The 10928-nt window shown below is 50.3% G+C and overlaps 1 protein-coding gene across 1 annotated transcript in view; it reads left to right on the top strand.

The window, feature by feature from the left end:
* Window positions 1-4686: 4686 nt before the first annotated feature.
* MYO18B (myosin XVIIIB) overlaps window positions 4687-10928 on the top strand; it is a 300711-nt gene continuing 294469 nt past the window's right edge. The window contains exons 1-2 of the mRNA XM_080986568.1: window positions 4687-5266; window positions 5302-5686. The gene's annotated coding sequence lies outside the window, so the exon portion shown is untranslated. The remainder of the gene's footprint in view (window positions 5267-5301; window positions 5687-10928) is intronic.

The raw sequence follows: 10928 nt of genomic DNA, 5'->3' as shown, positions 1-10928 counted from the left end.
CCCGGGGGACACCAACATCATGGCGGATGCTCTCTCCCGTAAGCCACAGTATCTGGAGGAGGCAACGCCAGCGGCCGCCATGCACATCTTCGCACCGACAGTGTGGGCGTGCGCGGCGGCAACAGTTGACCTGGATGCGGTGCGACGAGCGTTGCAGGATGACTCCTTCGCGCAAGCAAAGATGGCAGAGGTGCACAGGGGCACGGCAGCGACCGACGAGTTCCAGCTGCGAGATGGTTTGCTCATCCGTAAAGGGGCCATCTACGTGCCGGGAGACGAACTTCGCGCCAAGGTACTGCAGCAGCTGCACGACGCGCCCACTGCCGGGCACTTTGGCAAGGAGAAGACGGTGGAATTAGTAGCCAGAGACTTCTGGTGGCCCGGAATGAGAGGGGAAGTCGCGGACTACGTGGCGAGGTGTGACACCTGCCAGAGGTCCAAACCAGTGCACAGACCGCCGGCCGGACTGCTGGAACCGCTGCAAACTCCGTTCGAGCCATGGGAGAGAGTGGCCCTGGACTTTGTCACGGATCTGCCCAGCTCGAGGGGCAAGACGGCTGTGCTGGTGGTGGTGGATTTGTTCTCCAAGATGGCACATTTCATTCCGTGTGCGAAGGTGGCCACGGCGGAACAAACCGCCAAACTGTTCATAGACCACGTGTTCAAGGTTCACGGTCTGCCGCGGTCTATTCTGTCCGACCGAGGGCGACAGTTCATCTCAAACTTCTGGCAGAGGCTGATGGGCTTCCTGAACGTCAAGATCAACCTGGCGTCGGCTAGACACCCGCAGACCAACGGGCAAGCGGAGCGGGTCAATGCCATCATGCAGCAGTACCTGAGATGTTATGCGAATCAACAGCCTGCGACGTGGGTGGATTACCTGCCTCTCGCCGAGTTCGCCTACAACAACACGAAGCACGTGTCCACGGGGGTCACGCCGTTCTTCGCCAACAACGGGAGGCACCCTAGAACCTTCCCGGGACTGGAAAGAATGGGGGAGGGGGAGCCGCAGACAGCAGATGCGTTCGCGTCGGAGTTGCAGGAGGTCCACGATCAGCTGCGGCGGCACCTGGAGCTGGCTAAACACGCATACAAGGTACAAGCGGACAAACACAGAAGGGTTGGCGAAGAGATCCATGTGGGAGACTGGGTCTGGTTAGCAGCCCACGCAGTGCCGGCCAGGTCGTTGGCGAAGAAGAAACTAGGGCATAAACAACTGGGGCCCTACCAAGTCGACGAACAGGTCAACCCGGTGGCTTTCAGGCTGGCTCTTCCGGAGGGTTCCAGAATGCATCCGGTGTTCCACAGATCGGTGCTCACTCCCTACAAGGCACCTCACAGGTTTCAGGAACCAGGAACGGCACCGGGTCCGCTCCGAGAGAGAACCGGGCAAGGGGGAGTGGCACAGGAGGAGCGCATCAACGAAGTCACGGAGATTTTGGACTCCAGATGGGGGGAAGAGGGGGTAGAATACCTTCTCGCCAAGGAGGGCACCCCGGCCAGTGCCAACAGCTGGGTGCCGGGCTACGCTTTAGACGAACCTCTGCTCAAAGAAGAGTTTCATGCCCTCTTCCCACATAGGCCAATGCCAGCAGACTTTTTCGACGACTGGCTTTTCACGCCCACGCTTTCAGCCAGCACGTTCCGGGGGTTCGACTCGGACGAGGAACCGACACGAGACGCCCGTTCCCCGGAGGGGTCACCCTCGGGATCTGCTTCAGAACCCTCGTATTGGTGGGATGATCGACCAGAGGAGCAGTTCCGCAGAAGGTGGCTGGAGGGTCCAGGACGAGCAACGTCTCCAGAAGGCAACGAAGGAGAGACGGGCATGGACGTTTTCGGGGACGACCCGGGTTTCGAGCACGGCGGCACAGAGATGGAAGCGGAGGTGACCGTCGTCAACGAGAGCAGGGAGGAAGAACCGGAAGACTTCGGATGGCGGCCCGCCACGGGAAGCGAACTGTATCCGACATTCGTCCCCCTGACACGGCAGCACCCAGATCCCGCACCGGAAGGAGGGGAGGGGGGAAGAGGGGGCTTCGAGGGGGGGATGGATGTCAGGGGTTCAGGAGCAGAGGCAAGGGCAAGGGAGGAAACAGAGAGCGAGGGAGAGGAGGCAGAAGAAAAGATGAGTGATGACGACGACCCGAGATCTCCGAGTCTTTCCAGTGAATCAGAAGATTCACAGAAAGGAGCACCAGTGGCCAGGGCAAGGGGGGAGCCTAGGGGGACACCCCAGGAAGATAGAGCCAGAGGGGACTCAGAGGGGAGCAGTTGGAAATCAGGACCAGCGTCACCGCCAGAGAGCAGGGAAGAGGAAGGGCGCCAGGGATCAAGCGCTGGCAGCTCACAACAGGGGGGAGGGCACGAGTCAGGAGTGGCCACACCTCCATCGGGGAGCGAAGAAACGGTCAGACGGAAGGTGGAAGGTTGGGCGCGCGTGCCAAGTTCAAATGCACAGGAAGGTGGCGCAGTAGGCAGCCCGGAAAGGGAGCCAGGTCCTAAAGCCCGCCGAAAGGAGGGAGAAGAGTCAGGGGGGTCAGCGTCAGCGTCAGAGGAATCCCGGAAGGAAGAGACCCCGGGGGGCAGAGGGACCCAGAGAAGAACAGTCAGGCGGAAAAGGTGGAGCAAGGCTAGGATATTAAGTTGGTGTACAAGGGGCGGAGACTCAGATGGAGCTTCGCCGATCTAACCATGAGACGTAGAGTTGCACGCAGCAGCTTGAGAATGGAAACTGTAACTCAATAAAGACTTTTATTTAATGATCGCTGGCTAGCGTGATCCTCTGTGAGCTAGGATCTGGAAGCAGCTCTGACAGTCGTGTTATTTAGTTATTGTATGTTTAATTTGTCGGTGTTTTTTGTTATGTAATGTTCTTCTTTTCCTTTTTGTTCTTTTGTTTTATCTTTTTTGTTTTATTAGTGTATTAAAAAAAAATAAAGATGGTTTTTTAAGAAGCGGTTTGATAACTGCCTCTTTCAGCGGGTCTGGGAAGGCTCCCTCACAGAGGGAAGCATTCACCACCCCGCGAAGCCCATCACCTAGCCCTTCCCGGCTAGCTTTTATAAACCAGGATGGGCAAAGATCAAGGAGACAGGTGGTTGGTTTCACTCATCCAAGCAGCCTGTCCACATCCTAGGAGATAACATCCACAGAGGATTGAGGCCTCTACTGCATCTGCAAGCTATGCCATGAAGCACACATTGCAATCAATTTTTATTGACTGGAAACAGAGCAATTGCTGCCCTGGGATCATTTCCCTCTCCTAAAATGGCGCTGGTGGCGCTTTGTGCCCTCTTCCAACATGGAGGCACTTCTGCTGGCTATTTCCCTCTCATAAAATGGCGCTGGCGGTGCTTTGTGCCCTCTTCCAACATGGAGGCACTTCCGTTGGCTATTTCCCTCTCCTAATATGGTGCCCGCGGCGATTTCTGCCTAAGGTCCCATCCCTCGCCGCCGGGGCTCGAAGCAGGGACCGCCTACCCACCGAGCGCGGAGCCCTGGCACTGGGCTTCCTTCGATCTCCTCCCTGTCCGCGGGGACTCTCTTCAAAAACCTCTTTCCCCTTGCCCTGCCCCAGCCCCAACGAGGTCCAAAGGCAGGCGCCTGCATTGGCCCTTTAGGGCGCAGGGTCTGCCTTGGGACCCCCTGGAGCTGCCAGGTAGGACTGGCTCCAGGGAACCTTGGCTTCCTTTGAGGGGTTTTTTGGGGGTGGGGTGGGATTTTTGCAGTTGTCACCTTCTCTCCTCTCCTCTCCCCACCCTGCCCCCTGCAGCGCAGAGCAATGCCTTTTGTGTTTCACATCTCCCCAGAAGGTAGTACTTTTGTTGTGATACGATCGTATTTCTAGAGCAGATATTCAAAGTACAAATTATTGAACCTGAGAAGATGAGTAACGATATTGTGATAGTTGGCTGGAATGTAATGACACATCCCCCTTCCATATGATTTTATGGTTTTTACATAATTTGGGGAAGGTGTTAATCCTTAGGGGCCAATGCACACTGGACATTACTTCACAAATATCAATAGTAAATGTCTTCGTGTCATGGTCTCTTTCTGGTAAAGGTAAAGGTAAAGGGACCCCTGACCATTAGGTCCAGTCGTGACTGACTCTGGGATTGCGGCGCTCATCTCGCTTTATTGGCCAAGGGAGCCGGCGTACAGCTTCCGGGTCATGGGGCCAGCATGACTAAGCCACTTCTGGTGAACCAGAGCAGCGCACGGAAACGCCGTTTACCTTCCCGCAGGAGCGGTACCTATTTATCTACTTGCACTTTGATGTGCTTTTTAACTGCTAGGTGGGCAGGAGCTGGGACCAAGCAACGGAACTCCCGCCGGGCTCCCCAGGCTTGCGGAGAGCTGCCCGAGGCCCGAAGCCTGGGGCGCGCTGAGTAGCACTCCCCGGGTTTTGGGCTGCAGGCTACTGTCCGCAAGCCTTGGGAGCCCAGCGGGAACTCCCAAGGGCTCCCAAGGCTTGCGGATAGCTTCCTGAAGCCTGGAGAGCGAGAGGGGTCGGTGCGCACCGACCCCTCTCGCTCTCCAGGCTTCAGTGAAAGCCTGCATTCGCCCCATAGGACGCACACACATTTCCCCTTCATTTTTGGAGGGGGAAAAGTGCGTCCTATAGGGTGAAAAATACGGTAATTTGTATGTTATGTTGCATAGTTTGTAGGTACATCATGTTTGTTTAATTTAGAGTATACATGGCTGACGAAGCCCGGTTGGGCGAAACAAGGTATTATCCCAGAATCCTTGTTGTGCCATACCTTCAAGTTTTCCATCTGATCTGATATCTACATACAATGCATGTTAGACTCCTCAAAGCAGCGACACGTGGAACATCATAAAATAAGCATACCATATTGTGGTTATTGCCAATATGCCACTTTAGGAACCGAATGGACTTTATCTCCTGACCATTCATTGGACTTTTATTTCTCTTGATATGTTCTGTTTGCATGATGTGTTGGTCTACGGAATTACACTTTGTGAGATATTATATGTTGAATTGTGTTTGAAATAGAAGTTACATAGTCAAAAACAGCCTATTACATTGTGTGTGTTGTAACCAGGATTGTATTTACATAACCTAAGGTTTAGTAGTATGTTCCATTAGCTAGGCCATCATAAGTTTGGACAAGGAAACTCTTGAAAGTACAATAAGCTATAGTAGAGGGTCGGTTTGTGGTGCTCTTGTGTATGTTTGCATATGTCTCATTATCTGCATGCTTACTCATGAGTGAACTCCATTCTGTTTAATGAGGCTTTCCTCATGTGCTTTAGGCTTGCGCTAGTGAGTCATCCTTGTTTTTGGTGCTTGAGCAAGGGCTCGCTGTGTGCGGGCCTGGAGGATCAAGCTGACCCTTGAGATGTGCTCAGAGGGGAGGAGAGCAAGGGCTTGGCTCAGTCAGCTGGCTGGCTGGCTCTTCCTGGCCCTGTCACTCAGCCATCCCCTGGTCCTGATGCCTGGGCATATTTATAGCCATGACCTGTCCCCTCGACTCAGCTGCTGGCTCTCATCTGCGGTGGGAGGGAAGGGAGGGGCCTCCTTCTTAGCCTCTGCCCTCCTCCTCTCCGCTTTTCCTGTGCTTGGTAGGAACCTGTAGCTGCTCCTAGAGCCTGGGAGGCTCTTTGTGTAGAAACTGTCCCCCTCCTGTTGCTGGCAGTGCTGAAAATAGAGAAGGTAGACAATCCCTGGGCTTGTTTGGTTGGGGAGGAAATTGGGGAGTGGGTTCTTGGGGAGTGATTGGGAAGGGGATTAATTGGGCAGGGGGCTGCTTTGGGATACAAAATGTCTTTCTTTCAGTGTGCTGCTTGCTGGGTGTGAGGGGCTATTTTTAGCCAGGTATGAAGAAGGCCTGGAGGAACACGAGGGGCCATCAAATGGCTGGAGCTGATCCCTTCAGCATATGGCTGTGTGTGCGCACACCATAGGATCATATATGTTGAGCAAGACATGATTTAAGTGGGCAGGAATGTTCATTTATTGATTCTCTGAATTATCCATTCATCAGAAGTGAGCTGCCAGGCACTGATGAAACTAGGAGCATCCTGTTAGGTAGGGATGGAAAATTCGTTTTCTGAATATTGATTGTTTTTGCAAAGGTGGCATTGAGGCCCCTTCTGGAACCAAGACGTTTTGAGAAGAGTGCCAGTGTGGTGTAGTTGCTTAGAGTGCCACCAGGGTTCAAATTGCCTTGGAGCTCACTGGGTGACCTTGAAGGTCAGCCACACTGAACTCTCTCAGTCCTAACCTACCTCACAGGGTTGTTGTGGAGATTAAATGAGGAGTTCCTTGGGGGGGAGGAGAAGGATAGAAATGCAATAAATACATAATCTAGGAACTGACAAAGATGGAGAGAGCAAGATCTAAAGTGTGAAAATGAAATAAATCCTGATGCAAGTTTTAATCTGCTTTTAGTGTTAACATTGCTTTAACTTTTTGGAAGTCTTAAATTATTGTTGTTAATATTGTTCTTTTCACTGATATTTTTAAGTTGTCTTTTTTTGGAAACTGTTTTGAGGTTGTTGTTTTACAATCAAGCTATGTTTAAATTTTATGAAAATAAAATAAAAATAAAAATCCCAGAAGCCCAACTTGGTGGGATGAAGGAATGTTTCCTTTTAAAGAAATCAAATGGGGGGACTGTAATGGTGGTGTTTACTTACTCATTGATAGGAAATGCAGAAATTTAGTCTTTGAGCTCTGAAATGCTATAGAGACTGCTAGCAAAGCAGTCATATATATTCATATATTCAGCATATCCATTGGTGCATGAGAATTTAATCATAGCAAGGCATGTCTGAATGAGTTTGAATCTGCTGATCGGGAGTGTCTGAATTTTGGTTTGCTGGATGCAAGTGCTGGAGAAAATCCGGCATTGAACGACTGTGATCCTGACAGCTGAACACTGTGAGATCCAAATTCCTCATTCCTTTCCTTTCTTTCGCTTAATGCCACTCACACAGAGAGCTCTCAGCAGAGGGAAACGGCCGTGGATTTGTGTGGAGAAGGCCCTACCAGGAAATCCATGGTGTGAGGAAAACTAAGAATCTGAAAATTTGTAACCATTTTATGGAGAGAGCAAAAGAGGTCCCTTGTGCTTCAAACAGCTGCATAAGTCAGAAACTGAAAGGTGAAGCTATTCCTGGTATGGAGGTGCAATGGTGGGAAAAGCTTCATCTAGGTGCATGTACCTGTGTATATGTATGTGAAAGGCAAGGGGGCAAAGAGGCCATGACCCTGAAGGAGGAAGCCAAGTGGGTAGGGGGGTGGCGGGTGAAGTCATTTCATGGGCATTGTGCTTTGAGTGGCGTATTTCATTTTAAGCACAGTATACAGTAATTACTGCATTGCAGGGGGTTGGAATAAATGAGAACATGAGACTCTAAATCTCACAGTTGTGGGTTGGAGCCCCATGTTGGGCAAAAGATTCCTGCATTGCAGGGGGTTGGACTAGATGACCCCTATGATTCCCTCCAACTCTACAACTCTGTGCTTCTACTTTTTCCGTAGTTGTCTCATTGCTCCTATTGAGACAGAAACTGGAGAGAATGTTAACAGCATTACATTGACTTAGAATAATAGAATTGTAGAGTTGGAAGGGACCCCAGGGTCACCTTACTAGGTGCAATGCAGGAATCTCAACTAAAGCATCCAACCTCTGATTAAAACCCCCCAAGGAAGGAGAGTCCACAGCCTCTCCTTCCTTGAGGGAGATCGTTCAGCTGTTGACCAGAAGGTCTTTCTGATGTTTACTCAGAATCTCCTCTCTTGTAACTTGAAGCCATTAGTTTGAGTCCTACCCTATGAGTCTCCTTCAAGAGATCCTACTCTGCTTTCCTTGTTTTTCAGAAAGGACCCACCGTGGTGTAGGGCATGTGGAGATGTGCTTTGCTCAGGGTTAGATAGAAAGCCCTTTAAAGAAGGAGTCGGAAGCCTTTTTTAGCCCAATGGGCACCTTCCAAAGGGCACCCTCCAAAGGGCTGCATGCCAGCAGTGGTGGTGGGGCCCATAGGAAAAAAAGGGTGACTCCACTAGGTAACCACTCAAAAGCCAAAGGTTCCTAAACATAAACACCCTCCCCTATTTATTAATGTGATAAGAAGCAGTGTTGTGTAGTGGTTAGAGTATTGGACCAGGATCCAGGAGACCAGGGTTCAAATTCTCCCCCTTGACCATGAAGCTCACTGAGTGACCTTGGACCAGTCCTTGCTTCTCTCAGCCTAACCTACCTCGCATGGTTGTTATGAGGATAAAATGGGGAGGCCACCTAGGAGGAAAAAAGTGGGATATAAATGCAATAAATAAATATTATCCATCCAGGCATGATCAGAGCTCAAGGGGACATTCCGGCCAGCCAGAAGCAGGGGAGGGGATGGGCCTGAGGAAGGGCCAAGCCTGGGGAACAATCCTCCAGGCCTGAGCTTCCCTGTGCCTGCTTTTTGAGACAGGCTACTGGGAAAATGACTTGACCAAAATTTCAGAGAGTCTCTGGTGTTCAGGGTTAAGGCAAATAAATAATGGTCTTTCAAGTGTTGAAAGCATGTTGCCCTTCATAATCTTTAACAGCTTTAACATCTTTAACAGTATAAGTATTATGGGAGAGGGGCCATAGCTCAGTGCTAGAGCACCTGCTTTGCACACAGAAGCTCTCCAGTTCAATCCCTGACAGCTCCAGATGGGGCTGGGAATGTCCTCTGCCTGAAACCCTGGATTTCTATGGGGTTTAAGGCAGGGATTTTCCCTGGATCCTACCTGGAGCTGGCAGAGATTGAACTGCAGTCCTTCCTTCTGCATGCAAAGCAGATGCTCTGCCACTGAACGACTGCCCCATAGGAAGGAAGGATCTGCAAACCATGTCTTTCTTCACAGATTCCTGGTAAGGAAATATGCTTTTGATTTGCTCCCTGGCTAGACTTTGATCAAACTGACTTGTAGGCAGCAATTCTCCATGGTTGTTAGTCACCCATCTGCAAGAAGACAGTCCAGGTTGCTTTCTGGAAAAGGTGCTTGAGCTGACTGCAGTTTCTATAGCTAGGAATCCCTGGAATGATCAGATTTCTCCTGAAAGTCCATCCCTGTGGAATCCAGCCAGCCAGCCAGGGCATGTCCAGGTGGCTCCAATTTCAGGGTCTCAGGCGCTTCTGATCCTTCCTGGCAGATGTGCTGAGCTCTGCAGCCCTGGGTGATTTTTACACTGGGCCACACAGATTGGATCAACAAAGGGTGCAATGGTGGTAATGGGGGTAGACTGCTTGGGGTAAGTGGAGGCAAAATATGCTGGCTTTTCTGTGGTTGTGTGATGCTATAGCACTGAGTTTGGCAATGTGTGGAGCCACTGGATAGCACATGCTTTTCTTCTCCTTGGACATTTTTCCAAAGACGCAGGTATGACTAACTCAAATGCACGTCGGAGCTGCTGTTCTAGGTCTGTCTAGCTCAGCAACATGGCAATCAAGGACAGTGGATTATTATCTTAAAGATAGTAAGCTGTGCTGGTTGGGACTTATAGCAGCTGTAGTCCAAAGCATCTGGCAAACAAAAGGCTGCTGTTGTTGACAATACTGAACTGGATGGGCATAAGACAGCTTCCTGCAAGAGACCTTTGGGGACAGAGGGATGGACAACAGACAAAACAAGTTGCAGGAACTGTGGTGATACTTACAGGAGCTGCAGAGAGAAGGAGGCAACTCCCAAGCCTTCTCTTAGGGCTGGCAGGTTTTAGGAGGAAAGATCAGATGCTTTGCTCTAGCCCTAATTCCATTGTTAGGTGACACTCTCAATCTGCAGATCCTTAGTCCCAAAGCAGGGGCTGCATGGATGAAGCTGTGAGTAAGGAACGTTCTACATTTGCCTGTCAAAGCAATGATGGCTGTTAGTGGTTTGAACCCGTTTGGGTGGGGAGATCAAGTGAAAGAGGGGGTCTGGGTCCAAAAGAGGTGGAAATATAGATCTGACCCATGGGTGGGTAATTAACAAAAAAATCAGCTGGGTGTCTAGATTAAAAAATGGGGATTTGCACACTCTTCAGTGGGAGAGAGCCTCCAGATTTAAAAACACTCTCAGAGTTAACAGCAGCCGCATAGTGTGGAATATAGGTTGTTAAACCCTTTTGCATATCCCATTTAGTCTGCCTTAAGATGCTTGCCCCTCCTCTCTACCCCTCTAGCAATAAACAGACCATACACTGTTAAGTAAGTTTAAAATTATTTTCTTACTAAATCCAAAGGTCTGGTTCATCCGTTATTCCATGCAGCAGCAAGGAGCACAAAGATAGATTGGGTTTAAAATACAGCATAAAGTTTCAAACATGCAGTCTGAACTTTGGAGCAAGTTCAGACATGCCCATCCTACTTGGTTACATGAGGAAAGGAAATAGAAGACACTTCACTTCCTCCCTTGTGGGGGTGAGGGGCCATGACCTAGCTGAGTCTAGGAACAGAACTCTGCTGTTAACCCCTTCATGCACTAACTAGCGCTCATGCATAGTTATGTTTGTCTGCAATCTCTCACAACTCTGAAATACGCTCTCTCTAGATTTGGGAAGGTCTGCTTCTGTTTATCATAGCAGGAGCCCAGCAGATCGGACTAGAGGCTCTCATCCTGTCCTCACAGGGACTAAACCAGATCCCACTGGGAAAAAGGAAGCTGTGAGCACAACAGCATTCCCAGCACCTGTGATTTCCAGCAAGTGGGATTCAGAGACATGTTGCCCCTGTTTCTAGATGTAGTGCATAGCCATTGTGGCTAGTATGCATTGCCAGCTTTATCTTAATAAAAGCAAGCTGGGAAGGGCTGGGCGATGAGCTCTGCGGGGTGGTGAATGCTTCCCTCTGTGAGGGAGCCTTCTCAGACCCACTGAAAGAGGCGAAATTTAAATTGCTTCTTAAAAAACCATCTTTGGACCCGGCCAGTATGGCCA

This window comes from Podarcis pityusensis (assembly GCF_964106645.2).
Source record: "Podarcis pityusensis genome assembly, chromosome: 16".
NCBI lineage: Eukaryota > Metazoa > Chordata > Lepidosauria > Squamata > Lacertidae > Podarcis > Podarcis pityusensis.
Note: the sequence above shows the minus strand (reverse complement) of the source record. Positions and strands in the feature narration are given on the sequence as shown.